The sequence below is a fragment of the Lagopus muta genome, chromosome 7, assembly GCF_023343835.1.
Source record: "Lagopus muta isolate bLagMut1 chromosome 7, bLagMut1 primary, whole genome shotgun sequence".
NCBI lineage: Eukaryota > Metazoa > Chordata > Aves > Galliformes > Phasianidae > Lagopus > Lagopus muta.
Window position 1 is genome coordinate 40120362 of NC_064439.1, and position 12555 is coordinate 40132916.

Consider the following 12555-nt stretch of genomic DNA (forward strand, 5'->3'; position numbering starts at 1 on the left):
TAGCAGGCACAGTCACATCTGAAATCAAGAGAAGCTATTTTCTAAGCACGCAAAGCGCTGTGGAAAATATTATATACTATGAAGTGATAAGCCCGAGGTATTTCAAATCTTCCACCCTGAATTAGAGGTTAGTTTTGAACGTACACTCCCTATGTCTTGATTCTCTGTGCACAACCATCTCCATTGATAATACATCTCACCAGAAGCACACTGGGAGTAAATTAAACGTTTGTGAAACACTGAGATCACACTGCAGCAAAGCCCAGGGAGATGCAAATAATGCTGTTTTCAGAGCAGGGCGTGAAAAGTGCACAGTAAATGAGACAGCCATGCACTGAAGATGAGGAGGAGCAGTTAATGAAGAATGTGTCAAGTAGAAAACAACAGTAGTATATTGAGATAATTAAGGATGCTTTATAACCCGCATACCCATAAGAACTGGTAACAATTGCTTAGAAAAGCGTGCAAAATTAGTCACTCATTGAGGAGATCTTATGCAATCCCTTAAGAAATTGTTCCAGCAACTGCAGAAGATCTGAGCACACCTCATTTGTCCAAGATGACACAACTGCATTGTGAAAATCCAGCATGCCCTTTTGGCATTTGTATTTCGAAGAACACCAAGACACCAATTCTTGCTCTGCCAGACAGTGCCAGAGAGCATCCTACATATGTAGTTTATTGGTGTGTAAATGGAGAAAAATCTAAAAACCACATTGAGAAAAAAGGTCAAAGCTCTGTGGAAAGTTATTGCACTATGAGGATACTATTTGCTTATAGGTAATTACGTTATCATTGTTTATAGCTCCTTTTGCTCATTTCATTTAACTTGGACATTCGTTGTATGTAAATGAAAGAAAAGTTTCATAAGCAAAAGAATAAAAGAGGCCACTGGATGGATGTCTTTACTGGGATATGGTGGAGTTATGCCATGTTCTTTCCCGGTAAGAATTTCTTGTAGATCTGCCCACTGTTTTGATAAAAGGAAAAAAAATGAGGCATGTAGAGGACCTACCAGAATGACATCTTTTCCAATCAGTATTTAAGAGGGTAAAATAACTGCAGACTTAACCCAGCTGACAGTCTCTCTCCAGTCACATATTTAGTCCACCCAGTAGAAGATGCTGCAGACTTGGGAGGCTGTGCATTTCCACTCTCACATCAGATCTTTCCCTGAGCAATGGCACATTGCAGAAACACTACATGGCAAAACAACAATAATGCTTTCTGGTATCTGCTCAAAATGTACAAAATACAAATTATTTCAAAAGAGACGTATAGTGTGCTGAGAAGCAGCATTCAATGAAGTAATTGGATGCAGGCATCTTTTCTTATTAAAATGGAGCAATTGTAAATAACAGAATGATATTTAAATTGAATGGTATGTGAGGGGAGTACGGGAGATTTACAAGAAGCATTTGTAATTGCATTATCTCTAAGTAGAAACCATACAAATTGTAATGAAAAACACAAATGTATCTTGATATAAAATGGGAATGTTTGATCAAGAGGATGAATATGTAAAGAATAAGTTATTTTTATTGAAGAAGTTCCTGCTGCCTGCATGCAATATTCATAAAATGTGTTAAAAGTTTATAAACAGAAAGATATTTGCTAAAATACAAATTTAATATAGAAGGTGTATTTTAAATATTTAACAAAACGATTGCACTTCATTAACAGTATGCTCTTTATTTCTCAGATTAAAAACTCTTTTTTTTTTAATCCCTCCCATCTTTATTTGACATAACTTCATTAGTTATTTGCTACGCATGACCAGAAAAAGCTAAGGAGTGCTAATTATTTCTATAAACATTAAAGAATTCCAGCAGTTTGTGTTTCAAAGGTATTACACACATTTTGTTAACCTTGTTGGAAGAAATAATGCAGTGCTTCAGCTCCATGATAGGGCCTATTCTCTCACTCACTGCCACAGGGCACTTGAGATGCAGTTCTGCTCTTTCTGGGCATCCTATGGAACATAGTGCTTGACACTGCCTGCTGGCACTGCATTGCACTAATAGGGTCACCTGCAGTGAAGGAATCTACCTGGACTTCCTGAAAGAGCTTTCCTGAATTTCTTTTTTCTTCTCTCAGTCTTTTTATTTCACACTAAGCCAAAAAGCCCAAGAAAATGTTGGTAAGGAGAAAAGGGAAGGGTGGGACTGTGTCAGCTCTCACCTGGGAGAGATGGCTGCCTTGTGCTTTGGCCATCACAGGTTACAGTACCAGTTTTTCTGAGAAAAAAAGATATTTTTCTTAATACCCAACCTCAACTTCCCCTGGAGCAGCTTAAGGCCATTCCTTCCCATCCTATCATTGTTACCTGGGTTAAGAGGCCAATCCCCACCTCACTACAGCCTTCTTTCAGCAGCTGTAAGAGAGCAATCAGGTCATCCCTGAGCCTCCTCTTCTTCATACTGAAAAATCCCAGCTCCCTCAGCTGCTCCCTATAAGACTTGGGCTCCAGATCACTCACAGATTTGTTGCTGTACAATCAGTAGGTGTACAATTAGTAGTACAATCAGTACAGAAGTTAGGTTTAGTAAGATTATCACAGTGGAAAGACAATCAAAATAAATGGAAATGCTCACCAGTGTTGTAGGCTCACAGTAAACTCCACAAGAAGTCTCCAGAAGGAAACCCTTCTCATCTCAGTCAGCCTTTAAATGGGGTCTAGGAGAGGTGCAGCCAGGCTCCAGCCCTTCCATCACGCAGCTGAATTGCCTTCACCTGTGCTCCATGGCTGACTCAGTGCTCACCTCAGGTGATCAATCAGTGCTTCAGGCTGTGATCAACAGTTCCCCTACAGTTGCCCTTCTCTGGGCACGCTTCTGGACCTTGATGTCCTTCTTGTAATAAGGGTCCCGAAACTGAACACAGCACTTGAGGTGCAGCCTCAGCAGTGCTGAGAACAGAGAGATGATCATCTCCTTGCTCCTGCTGGCTGTGTTATTTCTAATACAAGCCAGGATGCTGATGGCCCTCTTGGCCACCTGGGCACACTGCTGGCTCATGTGCAGCAAAGTGTTAACACCCCATATCCTTCTCCTGCCACTCTGCCCTAAGCTTGTAGTAATGCCTGGAGTTATTGTGATCAAGATGCAGGACCCAGCACTTGGTCTCATTAAACTTCATCCCATTGGCCTCAGCCCATTGTTCCAGCCTGTCCAGATCCCTGTGCAGGGCCTTCTTACCCTCAAGCAGATCGACACTTTCCCCGGAACTTTGATGTCATTGGCAAACTTACTGAGAATGCTCTCAATCCCCTTGTCATCAAAGAAGATATCAAACAGGACTGTACCCAGTAAATAGCAGCCTATGCAGCAGCACAATCATGAAAAGCAGGTACAATCATGAAAAAAGTAAAAAAGGAGCATTCACAACCCCCTGGCTATTTGCAGCCTGGAGGACAAAATGCTGTTCTGGCTGCTGTTGATCCCTGCTCACCTATTTAACAAGTGGGAATGACTCTGCCCCCTTAGGCTGCAAACCCAACAAAGGGCAGTGGTGTCTTTGAGGCTTTCCACCAGCACCTAAATGGCACCATCTGAACTGAGCTAGAAAGTCACAACTTCAGCAACATGCTGCAAAGAAACTTTTAGAGAAAGGTTTAACACAAAACCAGCCAGGACTGGTGGGAAACTTCAGGTAGTGCCCAGATTCTGCATTCAAAGGTCATCTTTCCTGATAGCTCCACAAGGTTGTTTCTACTTTTCTGGTTGCACAAGACACCTATGCCATACTTAAGAGGAAACTGTTTCAGAAAATGGCTTTCAAGGGCATCAGTGCTCTGCTTTGTGCTCTGGTGTGTAGCAAGGCAGAGCTCACGTCTCATTCCAGGCGCTGTTTTTCTCATAAGAGAGCAGGTCCCAGCTCACTCCCAAGAAAGCAAAGTGCTACCCACAGCCATTTATTATTTCTAACCATGGAAAAATGTGATAAACTAAATCAAATGGTTGGAGAAAGTCCCAATTGCTCAAGCTGCATCACGTGATCAATTCAAAGACCAAGAAAGAGAACCGTGGTAAAAGCAGAGTCCACCATGGGTACTGGTAGAACGCTGTCAGCATCTGCAGTAAATGACTCACAGTCTGACAACTGAATTTATTAGAAAGAGACTTGGGCTCTGATGGATTCAGTCTTGCTGAAAAAGTAATGGATTTATACATCTCTTGTGAGCTTTTCAAAGCATTAATACCTTTTTTTTTTTTTTTTAACTTATTACCTTGATTACACTCTTAGATATGTACTGTGCACAACCATGGACCTTGCCTGATGCCCACTGCCAGTGCTGGGGGGAGGACCCCAGCTGATCACTGCTTTGTGTTTTCTGCTGCACGCAGAGAGGGCCTCCAGCCAATGTGGCTCTGTGTTTGCCCCATTTGTACAATTAGTTTAAGTATGTTTTTGTAGAATAATTATTTGAAAGTAGCATGACTTAGCATAGGAGTGCTTTCTAAAATCGGGTGAGTTGAGCATGAAACGTCATTTGTGCTAATCTGTCTGAAACTGGGCAAGTATGAAATGCAAATGTGGAGAGGAATTATCTCTTCTGCAGTATTATAGGACACGAAAAAAATCTGTTTATTACACAAAATAAAACGTATTTGTAACAAAATCTTGATTTACACTAGTTCCTGGCTAAGTTAATGTATTATTAATTGTGCATTTTTGGATATAAATTGAGAGGGAGGAAGACAAACTATCTCTAGCACTGCAGCCACTTAACTGTAACAATCGCATTTTCTTTTTAATACAGTAACTTTATTTTTAAAATGATCTACAGAGGAGCAGATGGGGGAACAAATTCTCTCCACCAACACACAGACCATGGAGCAGTGCCTGGTGCCAGGCATGTCCACCTTGCAGTCCTTTCTCCCTGACTCCCCATTATCTTAGGTCTGGCAACCAGAAACACAAACATCCTCTGAAGGTAAAGCCACTGTAGTGTTTGAGCTGGCATTGGTTGTCATAAACAACTTCCTAGCTGGGCTGCAGCATCTCTCCATGGGGCTGTCTCAGGGGTTTCTGTGCATCTGCAAGCACAGCATGCCTCCAGCAGCAGTGGGAAGGTAGATGCAGAGAGAGGAGGCCCTGGTCCACAAGTCCCGAGGAAAGGCTCTGGAATAGAATCATGGAATCATAGAATCATAGAATCATAGAATCATGGAATCATAGAATCATAGAATCATAGAATCACAGAATCATTGCCTGCTGCCTCATGCACACAGTTTGTTTCCCTGCTGTCAAGTGAACTCCTGCCATGCAGGTTGCAAAATCCCCACCGGTATCAGCAAGGATGGAGTTTCACTCCAGGCTGCATCATCCTCGTGTTTTCTCATTAATTATTGCTCCTGTGCTTTATCTGTAAAAGCACCAAGCAGCAGTGCATCCATCACAACACAAGCCTGAACTGCGGCTTCTCCATTTTGTGCTATTTCAGAAAATGCAGACTTCCAGGCTGGACAGTGCTATTGCAGCCAAGCCGGTGGGCAGGCTGAAGCTGCTTATGCCCTGCAGCATGCCCTCTCCTTCCCACGCACATGCTGCAGCCAGCAGAAGGGTTGGGTATTAATGCCCAACATTGTTTATTCAAATTTTTAAACTCAAAAGTGTGTTTTTGGGTGACTAGAAAGAGTGTGCTGTCAGTCCAGGCTGCTGATTCTGTTACTGTGTGGGGCAGTCTCAACATAGGGGTGGTCCTGGTGGGTGGATGCAGCTTTAGCAGACAGAAGTGCACCAGAAATGAAAGAAGAGTCCTGCAGCGTGCAGGTAAAAATATTTAATAATGGCAACTGCAGCACAGCAGATAGGAAGAAAACTGAACGAACTCTCGTCTTTGTCTGAGTATTATCTGCATCTGCTACCAACCTCTGAAGTCCATCATCACCTTCCTAGAGTGCGCAGAAGATACAGGAATACATGCATCTTAGCCATTAGTCTGTGATGGTGGAGGCATCCTTAACTCTTCTACTAAAGGAATTTATGTTGTAGTATCATAGAATTTTAGAATCACTGAGGTTGGAAAAGACATTCCAGACCTTCAAACAAGTCATGAGGTGTCCCATAGCATTGCCATGAAGAACTGCATCTGCCTGAATTTGGAGAAGGAAGGGTAGGGGCTGGGGGAACTGGCTCTCAGGAAAGCCCTGGAGGAAAACATGCTTCTTTAGCAGGCTGTTTATGCGTGTGCATCATCCTTCTGCAACTGGGCAGTTTTGCAAGAAGTGGATCACAGAGACGAGTGGTGATGGGGTGCTATTTGGCATCAGCAACGTTTCTGGGAAGATGTCTTGGGAGATGAGCATCAATGTGGCGGTCACCAGTGTGCTCAGCCCCTTCTGCCAGGGATGTCCCTGTAGCGTGGATACCACATCTGCTGGAAGGATGCTGGCCAGGCCCCAAGCTCTGTGTCACAACACCCACTCCTTTAGGGATGGCAATCAGGAATCCTGATTTGAAATCATCTTTAAACCACCTCCTTCAAGACTGCCCAGGGTGCCTGCAAATGCAGTAAACTGGATTCCACTGTAATATGCTTTTCCCCTAATCAAGGAAACATCACAAGGTCTGTTTTGGCCCTGAAACTACAGAGTCTGAGCAAAACTAAAACACCCGCTCTTGGAAAAATGCAGCCATCTCAGCATCTTAGAGCTATGTGAAGAATTTCATACACGTGTTGGAAACTCATTTCAGTTTTATCTGTATTTCAAGAAGCATTTTGGATGAATTTACCACTTCTGACCAGTGCTCCATCTTCACTATGTACTTACTACATGTGTGCACGTTGGTTTGTTTCTAAAGGACATTACCTACCTGAGCAGCCCTTCAGTGGATGAGCCAGACATCCAAGCACTCTAGATGGAAATATCTGAGAAATAGTCCTACATTTGAGGAAATGGAGATTTTTGAAGCCCTGACCCTTCTGCTAGCTGTCTGCAGGCTCCTGGGGCCATCACCACAGCCGCAATAAGGCTGGGTGCTCTACCTTTTGGCCTAGTGAGAAGTGCCCTTTAAGGCAAATCACTCCTAATGGCTGGCATCTATATGGTTTAAAATCATTCACCCTGTTAGGAAAAGAATCTGCTAAAGCAAATGCAATGTCTTCATCTGGCAGCATCTATTGCGGTAAAACTGTCTGTTCTTGGCAAACACAAAGTTGGCGGAGGTGTGGTGCCACAGGCGTATCTCCCCATCTCCCCATGGCCAGAACAGAGTCTGTGCTAAACATGAGACCAGCAACCTCATGCCTTGCACCTCAGCTGCCATGTGGTGATGTCCAGGAGGAGAGAAGGGAAATCCTGGTAAAGTCAGCATGAAACAGTTTGGCTGAAAAAAGAATAAAGGAGTGCATTTATTCCAATCAGTGAACTGACCTTTGCAAAGGAGCTTGCCACTGGCCTGGGAGTGGAGGCACTCAGCAATGGCAAGAGGACACTTCTCAGCTGGGAGGCCTTGGCTTGGTGTGCCTTTATCCCATGAAGGGATATCTCCGTGCATGGAGAGGGCTTAGCGCTTTCTGCTTTCTTCTTGAAATACAACTTTCAAAATGTGATTTTTCTGTTAGTATGTTATTTTACGTGCTGCACATAGCACTGCCTTTTCTTTCTAGGATGACTTATCCATCCTGTGGCAAGGACAGTCCTAATTCCTTTCTCCTCCTACTTCTTGTGTTGAAGAGAAGGGATTTCTCTCCTGCCCCACACCAGCGTGACTCCATAACCCAGGACAGTGGAGGGGAACACATCCCTGCTTGCAGCACTTTTTCCATCCCTCTTCTCCCTCACTCTGCATGTTCCTGTGTGCTGCAGGAGCTCAGACTGGAGGAGCAGGAGCAAATGCTCCTGGGATCAGAGAATACTGCTAGGTCCATAGCCCATTCCATCTGATGCTTTCATAGAATCACAGAATTGTTAAGGTTGGAAAAGCCCTCTAAGACCATCTAGTCCAACCTCCAACCCACCCTCACCATGCCCACTGACCACGTCCCTCAGTGCCACATCCACACGGTTCTTGAACATCTCCAGGGATGGTGACTGCACCACCTCCCTGGGCAGCTTGTTTCTGACCTCTCCCACCCCTAAACACTACATCTTGCATTTTCTTGCTCATGGCCTAATTACATTAATTTGGAATTGTGATGGCTGCCATTGCAGGTAGGAGATGGGGCTTTTCCTTCCTTGGCTGAAGCAACCAGTAGCAGTGGGGTTCAGCCCTGAGCCCTGGATGCTTGAGGATAAGGTGGTGTTGGTCGCTGCCTTCACTTGCACGTCAGCCTGAAACTGTTGGTTCTTCCAGCGTAGAAGTTAAGAAACGTTGATTTAACCACCCAGATGGATGTGCACAGAGATAAACAGGAAATAGGCATCTCATAAGGCTTTTTGCCTCTGTAAATTTGATTTCTGATGCTGTTATGTCATGAGTCACCACAAGGAAGGTCTAGGATTTTTCTCACCACTTTGCATCACTCTTCCAACGCATCACTAAATCATTTTAAAATGCAATTTTGTTGGTCCAGTTGCCAGCAGGAAATCCAGCTTCCAGCCCCTATTGTTGCATCCCGCTTATCCTTCATGGGAGTTAAAGAGTGAACCTGTGCTATGCGTGCCAGATCTCTTAGTTTATCATTAAGCTGATAATACACTTCACTCTCATTACTATTCTATCATTAGGATCTGAGTGTTTTGAGTGTTTGACTAAGTGGCTGTTTTTTCTCCTCAGAGGGATATGAGATGCTGCCTCACAGCAAGGTGTCCTGAAAACCTTTTCTTAATGAACAAGTGATTAAAAGGCTTAAGTGCAAGCAAGCATCCAAAACACAAGCTGCATTATCACAGAGCGAGCCAGAAATAGGCTAACCCCCAGCACCACTGGGAGCCCACAGGTCCTTCAGCCAGGTGCTCTTGATGCTCCCTGGCTTTGTCTCAGCGGTGAGCAAGATCCTGTGTGCTACCTGAGCTATGGCCTGCTCTCCACCACGGATGGCTGGCTTGTCTGGCTTGTCCTCTGCCATGCGCATCAAAGCCATCCCAGGGCAGAGCTGGCTTTTCCCCTGTCCCCATGCATGTTCTGGATTCTGAAGTGAGAGTCCCTGCTCTCACCAAGCCTGTGTCTCCTTTGGCTTGGCTGCCAGCAAAAGCACAGCCAGCGAGTGAGAGTGAGACAGGCAGTCCTCGGTGATTTGTACTTCTGTGCTATCTTTCACCAGGCCAGATTTTAATATTTAATGGGAGTACAAGAACATAAAACCTGGGCTGCAGCATCAGCATCCCTTCCCATGGAGTGGTGACAGCTGCAGCAAACAAAAGCACATGCCCTCTTGAAGGAGCATCAGCTAAGGAAATGCAAAATCCCTGGAGTGAAACCTACAGAAATCAATGGAAGTTTAGACAGCACTTGCAGCAGAGCTCAGATTTCACCTCATTTTCCCTGTGCAGTGTAAGTGCCTTGCTGGCATACAAGGATATGCACTCAGTGCTGCTTCTCAGTGCCACTTCTCAGTGCCCCATCACCAAGGCAGCTCATGCACATGTCACCTCACTTCTCAACTAGTTACCAGGTGAAGAGGGTGGAATGAGGTGTTTGTCATGCTGTGCCTGGGCCAGTGTGCCTCCAAGACCCTGCAGGGCACTCACAGCCCAATAGGTCCCTTCTGGTGGCATAGGCTGTTTGCTCTCTGAGTGAAAGAAAGCAGAGGGATAAAAATAAAACCCTCTCTCTGACATCTGGTAGAAATTTCTCTTCCATTTGTTTCTATTTCTGCACTTTTCTCCTCCCTCTTGTTCCAGTAACTGAAACAGCAGCACAAGCCGACATTATCTGTCATTATCTAAATCATTTCCAGTGACACTGGTTCAATTAAGTGCCCCCACAGACGTCTTCATGCTCCCGAGAATGATGTCTCATCTCCTTACATCTGGAGAAGCTGTCTGTTGTGCCTGCATCAGCTCTGCTGCTGCTGGGACCTTGCTTGCTCGGCCAATGCATTGTGTGGTGGCTTCGTTGTTCCCTATTCCTCAATGACCCCAAAAGATGTGGGCACTTGGGCCAGTGCAATGGGGACTAGGGACTGGGCAATGGGTCCCGAGGAATTTTGGCAGAGAGGAGGGAGGTCAGAGTCATAAGAGACTCAACTCACCCTGGGCCTTGCTGATCTTCTCCAGGGCTGCAGCCATGATGCTGGATCACGGGAGAGTGGATGATCCAGGAGAAATACTTCATTAACTCCTCACTCTGCTGGAAGGTGACGTGTGGGGGGATTGGAGGCTTGGAATTAAAAGCCTGATATCTTGCCAGAGAGATGATGACAAAAATCAAAAGGAAAAGCACATTTTATTTGCAAAGTTCAAGAAGGGTATTACAATCAAGAAGAGGAAAGCAAATTGAGGTATTAAAATTAAAGCACTTGATAGGAGCTCTTCGAGATGGTGGCTAGGAAGCATTTCGCTTCAGCTCCCTCATGACAGCACCATGCCCCCTTTCCTGCCATTTCTTCCCCTTTCCTGCCATGGTCCCAGGCTGTGCACAAAGGCACTGTGTCAACTTGTCCCAGCCTACTGAAAGCTGCCCACGCTGGAGCTGTGGGGCATCCTTTACTGTGGGTCCCGTTGCCATGACCTAACAGCAGCAAAGCACTTTGCCATCGGCCAAATAGAGATGGGCTGTGGACAGTGGGACCTTCTGATTAATGCAGCCTTGGGGTGGGAAGAAGGCAGAGGAAAGCACAGCTTGAAGTCAAACCCACCTTTTTGCACTCTTTTCATCACATTTCTGGGTGACACCTCACTTCCTCCATGCTTCCTGCTACAAATCGAGAATATGTTTATTATTCAGAGGGAAGTGGGGTGCCCTACAGCAGAGCTGGGATCTCCCCGCCACAAATGCTTTTATAGTCATCCCCTACCCTCAGACAAGGAAGGCAATATTACAGTTACATCTACATTTCCTTCCAGCCAGGTGCAGCACTGGGGTGGCTGGTGTTGCAGGGCTGCCCAGAATATCTTTGCCAAAGAAACCTCCTACCCCAGCTTGCATTCTGATTGCGGAGTCTGAAAGCCTCAAGGGCAGTGATGCCCAGCAGTTCTGTGTTCAGCATGATTATGAGGGCCCCAGGCTCTGTGCTATCAGTGTTCCTTAGGGCTGACATCTTGTCCCCAGCACCTTGAGGTCCCAAAGACACACCTCGTCTCACAGCAGGAAGGAATGGAAAAGCCACAGCTTTAAATAGTCCTCATAAACCTCAACCTGGCGAATTCTTGAAATCTGAGGTGTATTTCTTCAAAGGCACAGCATAAATATTTCAGTGATGTGCATCGTTCTTCCAAAATTAGAGTTATCCAGATGGGCTGAAATGAAAAACAAATACAGTGCTTTGCACAGCATTACAAAAAAGGAGTAGTATGAAGGACCCCCTTGTAGGCTGGGGGAAATAGGCAATTTAAAAAGGAAAAACAACTTAGCTTCTCAGCAGGAGAAGTGAGGCACTGGCTCAGCTCTCAGTGGGTTTCATTGCATGGGCAGGTCAGCTCACAGGGGCTTGATGAACGCTCAGAAGGTTTCAGGAAAAGGCTGGTGTGAAAAGCTAAGCTGGAAACAGCTCCTCTATAAGACATAGACACACAAGAGCAGGACTCTGCCCCATAAGGGGCCTGAGAGAAGGTGTGTGGGGTGCACCAGCGTGAGCAGTGGGAAATGGAATACAGGGAGTGGTTATTCACACTTCCAGTTCTCGGGAAGGGTGCATAGGTGGCATAGATGGGACTGGTCGTCAGCCCCCTGGGTGGGCAGGCTGTGATGCACCTGACAGCAGCATCAGGGACAGACAAGACATCTACTGCCTTGGCTGCTCCCCCTCAAGTAAGATCTGGTTTAGTTTTCCCATGAAGAGCCATTTGTAGTGGCCGGAGAAATGGACAGGATGTGCATGCTCTTGTAAAGAGTAATATAGCTGAATAGGATGGGATTAGTAAAATCTTTGTCCATGGTAAACCATTTTTTATTATTTAGTTTGGCTTTTGCCTGTACACTTCCTGTATTGTTACTTTTTGTTTGTATTTATAGACATTTCAATGGAACAAAGACAGCTGAAGTATTCATTTTTCTGGCAAATTGGCAGGTTTTTCCTGGTTCTCATAACCTGTGCACAGATCTCATCTGGATTGAGTTTAGGAGGGGAGTATTTGGGTGAATACAAAGGATTTAAGAGAGAGCTGCTGCAGGAAAGTAACAGCAAAGTGAGGGGAAGCTGCCGATACATCGTGAGGGATAGGGAAGGGAAGTGGAAGGCCTGTGGGGTAACAACAGCCTTATCATGATTTTTAGCCTCAATCTAATTAAAGGAGATACATAATTAAAATGGAGCAATTAACCATTCTGTAATTAAATACAAAAATAATTAAGTCAAAATTGAACACGATAGCATCCAATTGTCAGGACAGGATTTATTTGTACTTTGATCTGATGAATTATTTTCATCGTTCTGCTGATTGCATTCCCAAGGAAAGAAATCGGTCCTCCAGGAAGGGCACACACTTCTAATTTGTGTTCTTCCAG

General features: G+C 45.0%; 1 long non-coding RNA gene across 2 annotated transcripts; it reads right to left on the reverse strand.

The window, feature by feature from the left end:
• Positions 1-610: 610 nt before the first annotated feature.
• LOC125696378 (uncharacterized) lies at positions 611-2688 on the reverse strand. Of its 2 annotated transcripts, none has more exons than XR_007378334.1 (3): positions 2595-2688; positions 1073-1199; positions 611-970 (listed from the first exon to the last, which is right to left on the reverse strand). It is a non-coding gene; the product is annotated as an uncharacterized LOC125696378 (long non-coding RNA). The 2 variants fall into 2 exon arrangements; XR_007378333.1 differs by adding an exon at positions 2182-2237 and having other exon boundaries at positions 611-1199; positions 2595-2624.
• Between the last annotated feature and the right edge of the window lie 9867 nt (positions 2689-12555).